The 14,014-nt window shown below is 37.9% G+C and overlaps 1 protein-coding gene across 1 annotated transcript in view; it reads right to left on the bottom strand.

The window, feature by feature from the left end:
* Nucleotides 1–11,705, bottom strand: part of htr1d (5-hydroxytryptamine (serotonin) receptor 1D, G protein-coupled) — a 44,741-nt gene extending 33,036 nt beyond the window's left edge. The window contains exon 1 of the mRNA XM_073827127.1: nucleotides 11,391–11,705. The gene's annotated coding sequence lies outside the window, so the exon portion shown is untranslated. The remainder of the gene's footprint in view (nucleotides 1–11,390) is intronic.
* Between the last annotated feature and the right edge of the window lie 2,309 nt (nucleotides 11,706–14,014).

The raw sequence follows: 14,014 nt of genomic DNA, 5'->3' as shown, positions 1-14,014 counted from the left end.
TTCTTTAGGGTCTTAATGAGAAGTTTATAACATACTTTGGTTCAAATTTCTCAATGATAGTGTAAATAAACACTGTTTTTACCTTGTCAAAATCAGCCCTTTTTAGAGTAAGCTATTCTGTTGCATGTTCCTTTAAATGCTAATGAGATCTGCTTGCCCCGCCCCTCTCTGCCATGGGATGACTAGCCGTAATGTTTACTTTAGCCAAATTTAGCCGCGTTTAGCTGCGAAACTTGCTAACAGCACATTATTAAGAAAGGCCATTTGCAAAGATGCATAAAAAACCCTTATACCCACTTCTGAAGCTGCATCACGAATGATTTGCACGCACTTAGACGCATATGTAGATTGGGGATCAGTGCTGTCTTTTCAGCGTCTTCAGCGGCTCGGGAGTAAATGATGACTGCCATGTTCATTATTACATCCAACAACAGAACACCTCCATCGCTCAATCTGAGAAATTCTTGTCTTCCTCTGCACCTGAGTCGACACAATGGTGAATGGAGTTGGACTGTTTCAGCTTGGTGTGGTCAGGTCTAAGGTAAGGCGCTCATGTCAACTATCATGGGAGCGGCCTCTGTCTTAGGGTTACCACTTTTAATACCCAAAATTAAGGGACGCATTCTGCGGGTGGGGGGGGGGGGGGGGTGGCGTAGACACGGTTACGCCGGTTTCACACTGCACGGGTAAGCAGGGCGTAAGCAGTGCATATTTTTTCGCCGCCCATGTTAACAGATTAGAGCATTCACACCGTACGCAGGGACTGCGCGGCAGCGCGTAGCAGGAGCAGAGCAGAAGCATCAGTGCTGCGTCGTTTTGGAGTCTATTTTTTCTGCGCCGCTTACGCTGGGTTAAAGCCACAGTGCTTCGATCTTGATCAAAACTGGCCTGATTAACACGAAAAATAACAATTTCACCATAAAATCATGTATCACATGTAACACAATCACAGTTTAAAAGGCTCACCAGTAAAAATAATGTTTTTTTTGTTGTTGTTGTAAATAATGTCTAGTTAGCCTATTTGTTCAAAACAATCACTTTAGCAAAGTTTGTACTATTTTCTGCTTGTTTTGATTTATACAAGAATAAATAAATTTATACTACTGCCATTAAAATGTTAATATAAAACATATTTTAAAATACAGAAACAGAAAAATCATTTTTAAAAGTGAAGATTCTGAAAGTATTGAAGGAGATCCTATAATAATTTTATATAGATTTACAGTAGTAACAACAAATTATATTTTTATATGATATGATTATCATGTTTTTAAATATGATGGTTTCATTATCTCAAAGTTGGACAACCACCATAAAAAAATATGATATATACCATATGAGTCAACAAATAGAAGTCAGTCATCTATTACTTACCTTGTAAATTATTGTGCCTTTAGCCCCAACAGCCGGGGCGATTAGTACCCCAAATATTATACTTTTACATATTCTTTTCGTTATTGAAAAACTGTTGCTTTAATTATCTTAAACCAAACTGGTAATCATTAAGACCTTTAAGATATTTGTCTAAAAATATAATCAATATTTTAGCGTTTCTCATTTTCTACTTAAATCTACAACATACAACCATATCACAATTCAATGCACATGACAGACAGTTGTCAGAGAACACCTGAAATGCGGGACCGAATGAACGATACTCATCTATATTTGCAGTACACAAGCTGCCGTTCAGCTGCGCGCGACAAACGCTGCCAGTGTGAAAGCCCAATGGATGCGCGCTGCTTCTGCTCTGCTTACGCGCTGAGCACGCGCTGCTTACGTCCTGCTTACGCGTGCAGTGTGAAACCGGCGTTAGACTTGGCAGACTCTGCTTAAAAGACCCGCCCTCCTCACAGGACAGTTAAAAAGACCAATCAAACTAACGATGACATCGAAAATGCGTGTGGGATGATTTGCATGAGACACTGCTTTAAAAAAATGATAAAAAATACGGGACAAAACCCGTCCTGTATTGATTCAAAACGGGACGCGCAATTTCATTCTCAAATACGGGAGGATTCTGTATTTTAAGGGACGGGTGGCAACCCTACTCTGTCTGTGTGTCATCACACTGACAAGAAGCTGAGAATGACCTGATTTTAAAAAGGGAATATGACTTTTAAAGATAAAAAAATATCACTGGGTAGATTTTTATCATTGTAGGGTAGTTGTGTAGCAACTATGATTAACAAGATGATTATTATTATTATCCGTCAAAAATAGACTAGGCGCCTATCTTTAGCGAAGCAGTGTGAAGAGCCGCTTCTGGGATGCTTCTAAAACAGGCCAAGACTAAAGTCATGTTCGTTGGGTAATGTAAACGTTCCTTGCTAGTTTTCTGTAGCTGCTTTTTTAATAACTGGGAAAATGTAGGCATTACAATTAGTAACTTACAATGTTTTGATTAAATTGTTATCATGGTAAATACAAATTCAGTCATATTAAAAACATTAAGCTGCTTTTAGCCTCATGCTGGCATTTGTTCACTTTCTGGCAAGATAAAATAAAATTCATAAGTTAGCACGATAATACTGTGCATCGGCAATCTCACAGGCTGATGATAGGATGATATGAAAATTGAGCGTATCGCCCCAATGCTATTAGCTGATTATTATTTTTATGCTATGGCCAGTAAACAAAAAATGGCAATATAAAGTACTATTTTGTCTAAATAAAAAAATAAAAATCTAAGGTCAAAAATTACAAATCATAGCACTACCTAGTCTCTGAATCAGCTGTATTACCAGTGTAGTTGTTAGAAAGTTCTCGGATTTCATCAAAAATACCTTAATTTGTGTTCCGAAGATGAACAAAGGTCTTACGGGGTTGAAACAACATGAGGGTGAGCAATTAATGACTGAATTATTATTTTGGGGTGAACTATCCCTTTAAGCCTATCTGCACTGTTCTTCTCCCAAGCACCGAAACTCTGGGTGAATCATGAAACTGTGGACCAATCTAAGAGCATAAGGTGAAGAGGTAATCTCTACCATATGCGGTAAGAAAATTCAGAACAGAGATCATAACAAGGTAAGGGTGACTGTACTTGTCAGATGAACTCATAGCATTTGTTTCTTTGAAGCATGTTTCGAAGCCATGCTACAGTCTTCAGAGCACATGTGTAGAAAATAACAAACAAACAGTGACTTCTCTGAGAGTCAACATTTCAAAAATAATGGAAAACATGTTTTAGCCAAGGATCTTTGAAACACAGACACCTCTGAATGCATGATAAACACGCTGAGTTCCTCCATCACGTCAGGCTCCACAGAACACAAAGACTGCAGTGACATGATGGAACCTGGGAAGTGATGAATTTTTAATAGTTCAAAAGAACAGCATTCAATCATCTCTGCAGAGAGCTTGGCCGCAGTGAACCTGAACCTGCTGAATCAGATAACAAGATCACCTGCCTTTTTTAAAATGAATTCAGCTGGACTTGACCTGAGTTTAAATTAAGCCACTTATGAAGGTCAAGACTTGTTCCAAACCTCAACAGCTCAAGGTGGTGGAGATACAATGCTGTGAGATTTTCTCCTTAAGACTAACTCTTGCAGTATATAACAATCTTGCCCTCAGTGAGAAAAACCTTTCAGCTGCTTCTCCAACAAGATATCCTATTATTTCTACCCTGCAAGGGAGTGATGGACAGAACCTTTTAAAGGGTAATGAATTTTTCTTTAACACCAAACTTTGTCTATATAACACACACTTACACGCACATACATATTCCGCAAAGATATCCTTAAAGATATCTAGCTTGCGCAAAGCATCTTGAAGTTGCATCAGATGTGTCGAAAGAGGGCTAGAATTGACGAAGACCTTGCTATAGCAGAGGTGTTATATATTTAATTCTGTAAGTGAACAGTAAAGTGGGACAATCCTTGATGCTTAACACATACCATTATGTGTGTGAGTTGCAGAGATTGTTTGAAAAGCATGACTATGTTGAAAGCACAATAAAAGACTGAGAAAAACCCTCAGAAGTCACCTTAGAAGAGCCTCAGCACTGCACACAATATTCACAGTTGATCTTTTTGTCTCTCATATTCTAGCAAACCCAAATATATGATGTTCTTTTTTCTTCTGTGGAACACCAAGATAAACAAATGCACCAAAATAAACAAAAACATTTGATAAACTGCGATTTCGCCAGAATAACTCATACATGATACATACAACTAAAAATAAACATCACATACAGTGGTGTGAAAAAGTGTTGGCCCCCTTCTTGATTTTTTATTTTTTTGCATGTTTGTCACACTTTAATGTTTCAGATCATCAAATAAATGTAAAGATTAATCAAAGATAACACAAGTAAACACAACATGCAGTTTTTGAATTAAGTTTTTTTTTTTATGAAGGGAAAACAAAATCCAAACCCACATGGCCCTGTGTGAAAAAGTGTTTGCCCCCTAAACTTAATAACTGGTTGGGCCACCCTTAGCAGCAACAACTGCAATCAAGAGTTTGCGATAACAATGAGTCTGTTACAGCGCTGTGCAGGAATTTTGGCCCACTCATCTTGGCAGAATTGTTGTAATTCAGCCACATTGGAGGGTTTTCGAGCATCAATCTCCTTTTTAAGGTCATGCTACATCTCAATAGGACTTAGGTCAGGACTTTGACTAGGCCACTCCAAAGTCTTCATTTTGTTTTTCTTTAGCCATTTAGAGGTGGATTTGCTGGTGTGTTTTGGATCATTGTCCTGCTGCAGGACCCAAGTTCGCTTCAGCTTGAGGTCACGAACAGATGGCCAGACATTGTCCTTCAGGATTTTTTGGTAGACAGCAGAATTCATGGTTCCATTTATCACAGCAAGTCTTCCAGGTCCAGAGGCAGCAAAACAGCCCCAGACCATCACATAACCACCACCATATTTTACTGTTGGTATGATGTTCTTTTTCTGAAATGCTGTGTTACTTACACACCTTCCAAAAAGTTCAACTTTTGTCTCGTCAGTCAGTATTTTCCCAAAAGTCTTGGGGATCATCAAGATGTGTTCTGGCAAAACTGAACGAGCCTTTATGGCCTTTTTGCTCAGCAGCGGTTTCCATCTTGGAACTCTGTCATGCAGGCCATTTTTGCCCAGTCTCTTTCTTATGGTGGAGTCATGAACACTGATCTTACCTGAGGCAAGAGATGCCTGCAGTTCTTTAGATGTTGTTGTGGGGTCTTTTGTGACCTCTTGGATGAGTCGTCGCTGCACTCTTGGGGTAATTTTGGTCGGCCGGCCACTCCTGGGAAGGTTCACCACTGTTCCATGTTTTTGCCATTTGTGGGTAATGGCTCTCACTGTGGTTCGCTGTCCCAAAAGTCCCAAAGCTTTAGAAATTGCTTTATAACCTTTTCCAGACTGATAGATCTCAATTACTTTCTTTCTCATTTGTTCCTGAATTTCTTTGGATCTCAACATGATGTGTAGCTTTTGAGGATCTTTTGGACTACTTCACTTTGTCAGTCAGGTGATATTTATTTTCACACAGGGTCATGTGGGTTTGGATTTGTTTTCCCTTCATAAAAAAAAACTTGTGTTATATTTGATAAATATTTAAATTTGTTTGCTGATCTGAAACATTAAAGTGTGACAAACATGCACAAAAATCACACAACTGTACATTTACTGTCAGTCAAAAATATATCACTTATTCTTTATTAGTAGTATTTTCAAAACTTGTAATGATAATAAAGCCATCAAAACGATAACAAAAATGGAAATCCAGCTACACTTGGCATTCTTTCATAAGGCAACTCACTCTAGACCAGGGCTGTATCCGAAATCGCCCCCTATACCCTATTCACTATTCCCTACATTAGTCCACTCGTACAGTTCACTTGAAGGAGTGAATGAAAACGAGTGAGTGAATTCGGACACTAAGTGCACCGGAAGGACTGCCGCTTTTACATAGTATTGCTTACTGTTTAACAATCATTTAAAACGGACAGTTCGAGTAGTAAGATTAAAGGATTTATCTTGAACTATGTCAAGGAGTTTATGTATAAACCTTGGTTAAACAATTTAATAATCAATTTACAACAAATTTGTACCTGTGTTGTACGCTGCATTACGCAGTGGACGAGCGCGTTGTAAAATAAACAGATGGATGATTCAGCTGCGGGCGCCATCGTCTGGAGAGACGCGGGAATTCAGTCGGCGCGCGACTCTCACAGTGCATTATGGGTTATCTCTAGCTGTTGAGCTTACATCGGTTGTGCACTCGTTTTTGCGGTGCATTGTGGGATTGAATGAGTGCACTCGAGAACGTCCACTATGGTTTCGAACACCACTTAAAATGGCTGTCCCCTCAAATAGTGCACTATTTGAGGGTATAGGGGGCGATTTCGGATACAGCCCAGGGGTTTTCAAACCTGTCCTGGAGCCTCCCCTGCCCTGCACATTTTGCTTGTCTCTCTCATCTAATACACCTGATTCAAATCATCAGCTCATTAGTAGAGACTGCAAGACCTGAATTGGGTGTGCCTAATAAGGGAGACATACAAAATGTGCAGGGCAGGGGAGGCTCCAGGACAGGTTTGAAAACCCCTGCTCTAGACCAACTCATCCTTAAAAAAATGGTTAAATTATTATTATTTGTTAAGTGCATACTTGCAAACTAGGGCTGTCACGATTCCTTGATTCAATTCGAGTACTCGATTAAAAAAAACACATTTCCGATAGCATTTTGCCTGTGTTGAGTAACCGGCAAAATACTGTAAGTGTTGCATTCCATGGACGAAAATCCATAAAACGCATTATTAGACCCATTTAAAAACCATAAAACATAATACTATTGTGAATTCACAAACACTACAATTCAATTAAGTAAATATATGTGATGCAGGTTTTGTTTAAGTACTTTAATTATCATCTCTGCATATTGTTGTGAGTTTGGGTTTATTATAACGTTCACCTGGGAATGTTTCATCAGATTTGTGGGGTAAGCAAACACTGGAGAATATATAAGTATCTTCTCCAATATGCTAACTGTTCGTCGTGATTTCAAAATAAAAGTTCATGCGTAATGTAAATTAGCTCTATTGCTTATAACACATGTATTTTAACAGTTTTGCTCAATAAAACCATATGACTAACTGCTTTTTATATACTTTATTTGAACTAATTATTATTGCCTCATTGCTATTTGTATTTTAAGTAATTTCATAGGCTATTGTCACTTTAGAGGTTTTTAAAATCATCAGGAATATAAATTTAGTCAAATATGTTCAAAACTGGTAGTATACATCCTCTAGCAAGGTGTAGATAGACATAGTAACTTCAGTAGAACACAACAACTAAGCCTGAGCTGTCAAGGTAGACTTTTAAAAATCTTTTGTATGCCATATTTGTTTCATGGGTAGAAATTGACTGTAATGACTGGACCGAAATAGAACAGAGAGGCAGTAAATGCTACTGATCTGGAGGTAGTTATAGATATTATGTAATCATCCATTACAGAGTAATGAACTCACACACTGGGGAAAAACAATTATAAAATACAGCTGACAGAGAGAGAGACCAAATCATATCCATAAACATGAGTGAGTTCTGAAGAGCAGAAGGTGGAAAAAACAAATTAGAGTATTTTAAAGTTCACATTTTTAAAAATGACAGCTGTAAGGCAAATGAAAAATAGAAACTTTCAAAGGTTTTGTGTAAATATGTCAAACTACTAAAGAGCTTGACAAATACTGTGAGGGACTATTGCGTATGCCTCGTCAGTTGGTTCTTCCAACAGAAAATAATCCTAGATTAAGATAATCTCAATGGGATTAACTTTTTTGTGGTATTGTGTTAAATTTAACGTGTAGAACTTCAGAATTACCTCGACTAAGACACAAAAGCTTTTGAGTTATACTGTAATGAATTTCAATGAAAAAAAAAAGATGAAATCAGATTAGTTTTTATTTAATTTGTCCTACATACAGATGCACAAAATGTGACCCTGGAGCACAAAACCAGTCATAAGTATGGGTAAACTTATACCCAACAATACATCATATGGTACAAAATTATTGATTTTTCTTTTATGCTAAAAATCATTGGATATTAAGTAAAGATCATGTTCCATGAAGATATTCAGTAAATTTCATACCGTAAATATGTCAAAACTTAATTTTTGATTAGTAACATTCATTGCTAAGAACTTTTGGACAACTTTAAAAGCAATTTTCTCAATATTTAGATTGTCATGATCTGGGCTGTGGGGTTTCCCTCAGCCACCTGAGGTCGCTGTTCCCCTTGCACTGCACTTCCCTGATTGTTCACTCCTGTCTTGTCATTAGCACTGATTACACTCACACCTGCTCACTATTATCTGGTCTATAAGAACTCTCATGTCTCACTGCTCATTCTGGCTGCATTGTCTTCGTGTGTCTTCAAGTCTGTCTGTGTGTTCCCGGATCCTGTTCTTGACCGTGTTTCAGTTCTGTTTATTTTGTATTATATTCAAGTTGTGTTGTGCCGTGTTGGCCTTTTGTTTGTGTTTTGTTTGTTTATTTATATTAAAACTCCTTCCCTGCATTTGGACCCAGATCATCTCCCTTATTCAACGTGACATAGATTTGTTTGTAAATCTGTTTCCAGATTTTCAAAAAGTTGTATCTCGGCCAAATATTGTCCTATCCTAACATACCGTAGATCAATGGAAAGCATATTATATCTCTTTATGACTGGTTTTGTTATCCAGGGTCACAAATATACTAGTTGCCTGCACTGTATGTCTAGGGTATGACTGTATATGTCTAGTCTATTACAGTCTATTTGTTTAAAATGCTGTAAACATATGCAAATAAAATTAATCAAACACACATAGCCAGTTTAGTCAGAGGTTTGGTAGCAAATATGCAAATCTCAAATGCAAATACAATGATATGTATAAATTGATTTGCATGCAAAGAGCATACATTTCCTACCAAAGTTCTGACCACACTGGTCATCCCTGACTAAAGTCTAAAAAAGTTTAAATGCTCTCCTAAATACAAATACAGCTAAATACATATACAGTCATATCTGCATCCTCTGAATTTGTATTGCTGACAGTGTCTTTTGTTAATTTACAGGGTGAAGACAATCTCAACCCCTCTATACTAAATCCATGATGAAGTGGGTTCAGTGTGGGACTGGCGACCGGTGAATATCCCAATACCTTCTTCATGCCAAGTCAATTTCACAAGCTTACGTACGTGTAATTGGAAAGAAAAATTACATATGTTGTCACACACTGATACCTAACAGTCCTATTCTGAAATCCATTTTGCCTATCCCTTTATTCTTAACGCATTAATACATTAATGCACATCCACATTTTAAACTGTAAAAAGCAAATTATAAAACGATCCTAAGATATGATTATCTAAAATCTTCAGTAATGATGCTTGCTATAAACCCCCAAAAGAATAAACCATAATGATTATGAAATTAAATTGTGTATGTAAAATCTACATCTACCTGCCATGACTACTTATCTACTAAAGTGAAGACCTGAATCGCTTTGATTCACCAGAGATGTTGCCACGGTTACACAAATGCAACATTCCTCCACTTGTGAGCAGATACTGAGAGACACAGACTTGCATTTCGAGCAAAAAAAGCGCCAGGTGCTCTCTCCCTTCCCCAATCTTCTGCTTTCTACCTTTAATCTCAGTATAATTTATCTCTTTCATTGATTTCGTACAGCTGGAAATGGACAGCCATCCTTAGAGAATACCTACGTGGAGCATACATGTGAAGGGGTCAGGTTTTACCCCCATTGTGAGGACCAAATGTCACTACAAGGACAGTAAAACCTGAAATCACCTAGAATATAGTGTGCAAGAAGAATACGACTTAATGCATAAACTGCATGATGTATTAAGATAAAATAAAACCATGTAAACATGCTTTTTTACATTTCTAAAGTAAAGCTGAAATGAGTTGAAATGTAAACAGAAAATTGATTTTTGAGACAAACATGCTAAATCTCTCAAGAATAGAGAAGAATATGTTCCTCCCACATGCAAAACCTTTGCAACAGAAAAAAAAAAGATCTTGACTCAGCATTGTGGTAATTAAAAAGGTAAAAAAGGATACTTTAAATGAGTCACCACAGTGAACTAACATGTCTGTATATTTTCTCAGACTTTCTCATTATTTCTCACATTTATACATCAGGTCTGGTCATTTGGGCAGGTTTGGACCGAGGATTTTCACGGAGAGGTCACAGCTATCTGCTGACGATTCACGCTGAGCCTTCAAAGAGCCAACACATATGCTCCCCTTTCACACCAGCTATCTGTCCATCTCACACACTGCAGTTGTGCTATGTGTGTGGTGTGTTGGCATGAGAGTCAGATAAGGGAGGGTGACAAAGCGGGAGGAAGGTGGCGAGAGAAAAGCAAAAAAGCAGAAAAGGGAGAGAGGAGAAAAGAGCAATTATGCATATGTGATTGAACGACGTTGTCGTTCGGTGAGCTGCAGTGACCAGAAGTGCTCTGCCCTTCATATATTATCATTACGCCACTGGTGAGTGTTTATATAATCTGATAGACTGTAAAACTCCAACACACATTCACACTGATCATGGCCATGACCTTTAACAATGGTCATCCATGTCAGATGCTATACAGACATTCAAAAACTAAGCCTGATGGATTGAGCATCACACTGCAAGGGTAATTAAGGCTGTTAATTAACACCAAAGTGGGTTTCCTTCAATAAAAAATATGATGGGGTTTTAGGAAAGAAAACAGAAACTTGACTTTCAAACATTTTAAAAACAATTTAGAAAAGTATAGTCTAAAATGAAACATACAAACCAGTTTAGGCTGTGTTTTGCCACATCTTATTGATGGTGCATCCATTTCTCATGCTGATGTTTCCTTCCTGCAGTTTGTGTCGGGTTATAAACTTGTAATATAAATCATGATACTAACTGATTAGATGATATGCTACAAGAGTACTTTTCAGCTGGAAATTCCAGGTAAAGATGCTATCTGTGTTTTGAAGCATGATACCGGTTTCTATCTGATAGCAAGATCATAGACAATATTGGTAGCTCACACCAACAAAAAAACAGCATGGACTAACTAATGTCCACTAAACCAGCTAGAAACCAGCAAACATGTTCCAAAAGGTGCTATTTTTAAAAGGGTTCAGGACAGAGAGGATACAAACACCACCTCAAGTAATTCATAAACATTTAGCTTTTACCCCAAAACAACAAGCTTCCTATGATGTGATAGTTTTTGTTCTAAACACAAACATTTTAATTGACCTACTGACACGCATAAATACTGACTGAGATTAGAACGTTCAGAAACAAAACGAGAGAAAAAACAGTCACTTCATCCTGAGCACCCATCGTACCGGATTCAGTCTGAGCAAGATATCGTCAGGTGTTTCAAAAACTTACCAAGCTGAAGTTGCAGGGTTTCATCAGTTCATCACTCGGGAGCCTTCAAATCAGTCACCGGTCCGTTTCAAGGCGAGTATCCAAAAGAACTTTTACTTTTAAGTCGGTCACTTACGCTTTACATACTGTGCGTTGCGCCTTTTCCAGCTCAGTGTATATGGTTAAGGATCATGCATAGTTACATTGGACTCCAAAGCTAGATGAGAACACACTTTATACTGTATTTCACTGGGGGAAAAAAGCTTTGAATTACCACCTGAGAATAAAATATCTGTTCTTTGATTTAGTGCGAAGCAACGAGTAAGCAAGAGTACATTGTCCCGTTTCGTGCTGCTGTCTTCTCTGCTCTCTCTTTCATCCTCTCTCTCTCTATCTCTCTCTGTGTGTCTCTCTCACGCACATACATCCCTCCCTCTCTCTTCTCTTTTTCTCTATCTCTGAAGTCCTGCCGCAGAGCTCCTTCTACGTTCTCTGAGGTTCGTCAGTAAATGTCAACAAGTTTTTTGAATTTCTTTGAAAGGTTTGCTTTTTAACGATCTAATTAACGAATAGGACATTAAACGTTACCTTCGCGCTCTTTCCTCTGACACTTTCCTTTGAGATGCGCAATGAGAGACAGCCAGCGGTTCCTGCACAGTGTTCACTCACTCCCTACACACACGAACACCTGTATTAGTTTACTTGACAAAATGCGTTCATTAAAAATACATAGTACTGAAACACAGACAACACTTGAAACATAATAGGCTATAAAATAAAAGTGAATATATTAGGTCAACTTATTTAAACTTATTAGCACAATCATTTAAATAGTCGTTTTCCCACCATTTTTTTTCTAACTGTTTTACAAATGGTTAGAAATGGCTAGTTGTATTTCCACTTGAGATTGGTTTGGCATGACTACCGACTGTTCTCAACCCAGAATTCTCAGCACGGTTGACTAAGGCCCTGTTTACCCTAGTCCATTTTTTGTTTAAATCAGCATTTTAAAATGACAATGATCATCATCTACACTAGCATTTTCACTGCGTTTTAGAAACAATGTCCATCTACGCTACACAACCGAAAATTAGGGCTGCCCTCGATTTACGATTTTTCTGGTCGACTAGCTGTTCATTTTAACCATTAGTCGACTATTAGTTGCACGTTTATAAATAAACCATCATAATTATAAGGCTTTAATGGCCCATAGCCCAATAAGCAAAGTGCACGCAAAGAAAAGCTTTCCACAGTGCACCGGCAGATATAATAATTATGAATGTGTCAGGGAAAACAGCTAGGAGACTACATTAAAATTTTAATAATTTATTGACAAACTAATGCATTCTTTGTTTTCGGCTTAAGAGATGATGTCAGCGACACTGATTTATCATCTCCACAGTAATGGATGCGCATGTGTGCATGTTTTATGGATTACATAATCTGAGAATATTTGTTTATTTAAAGATAGACATTCCACTCTCTATAGATATATTTTTCATGTCTGTAAGGCAAGTATACAGAGAGACCAAGAAGGCAGAAAGGCAGAAGTGTTGTTATTCTGATTGCACACAAATAAACATCTTTACAGAATCATAAAATGTATGACTTCACCTGCATGACCAGAAATTCTGTAGCATTTTAAGAACAAGTGACCACACCAATGCCCTCCATCTGTCATTCAGTGAGCACGCTACTGTTTAGCTTGCACATTTTGCACAGACACTTTAATAGTGCACATTTTTCAAGGTTAACATTAAATTAAGCGTCCATGTAAAGTTGCTAGTACATACCTTTAAGATGAAAAGTCATATTTGAGGTCAATTAATGATAGGTGAGAATTTGGATGTCCTGCTTGATGTAAAATAAAAAACGCACTAATGTAAATGTAGCTTAACTGCTGAACCTGAACTGCTGAACAGCACTAAGAGAATGTGTGTAGTAACATCACCATGCACCCTGGATTGGTCTATTGTTTTTTGTTTGGCTACTAGTTTCTCTCTGGAACTAACCAAGTGTGCTATTTGAGCAAAATGAAGTCAAGTCTTCTTTATTTATATATATATAGTAAACAGAAAGCGCACAATGTTATCGTCCATCTTAATTCAGTTCTCGTCAAATAGTGTCTATGCAATCAAGTCGACAATATTGCCAAAAATGAAGTGTCCCCTACTAAGCTAGGCAACAGAACAGAAATATCAGATTATCCTTCATAATGCGGTCGCTATTTACATCTCAAACTGTCTGTAAACTCTTGCATTACCAAGGCAACAAATGATGCATTTGTATTATGAGTCGTTTTGAAGAGCTTAGTGAATTCAAGAATGGTACTGTGACAGGATGCCATCTTTGCAATAAGTCAGTTTGTGAAATTTCACCCCTGTTAGATATTACACGGTCAACTGTAAGTGATATTGGAAAGTGGAAGCATCTAGGAACAGCAGCAACTCAGCCCACGAAGCAGAAGCTGAACCATGTGACGTCACAGAGCAGAATACCATGTGTTGAGGCGCATGTCTGGTGCGTAAAAGATGCATGAGTGGGTTTCCATGGTTGAGCAATTACATGCAAGCTTCACATCATTGAATGCAATGCCAAGCGTTAGATGAAGTGGTGTAAAGCATATCGCCCCTGGATTCTGGAGC

The sequence above is a fragment of the Garra rufa genome, chromosome 21 (genome assembly GCF_049309525.1).
Source record: "Garra rufa chromosome 21, GarRuf1.0, whole genome shotgun sequence".
NCBI classification, from domain to species: domain Eukaryota; kingdom Metazoa; phylum Chordata; class Actinopteri; order Cypriniformes; family Cyprinidae; genus Garra; species Garra rufa.
The sequence above is the reverse complement of the archived record's forward strand: the minus strand, read 5'-3'. Positions and strand labels throughout refer to the sequence as shown.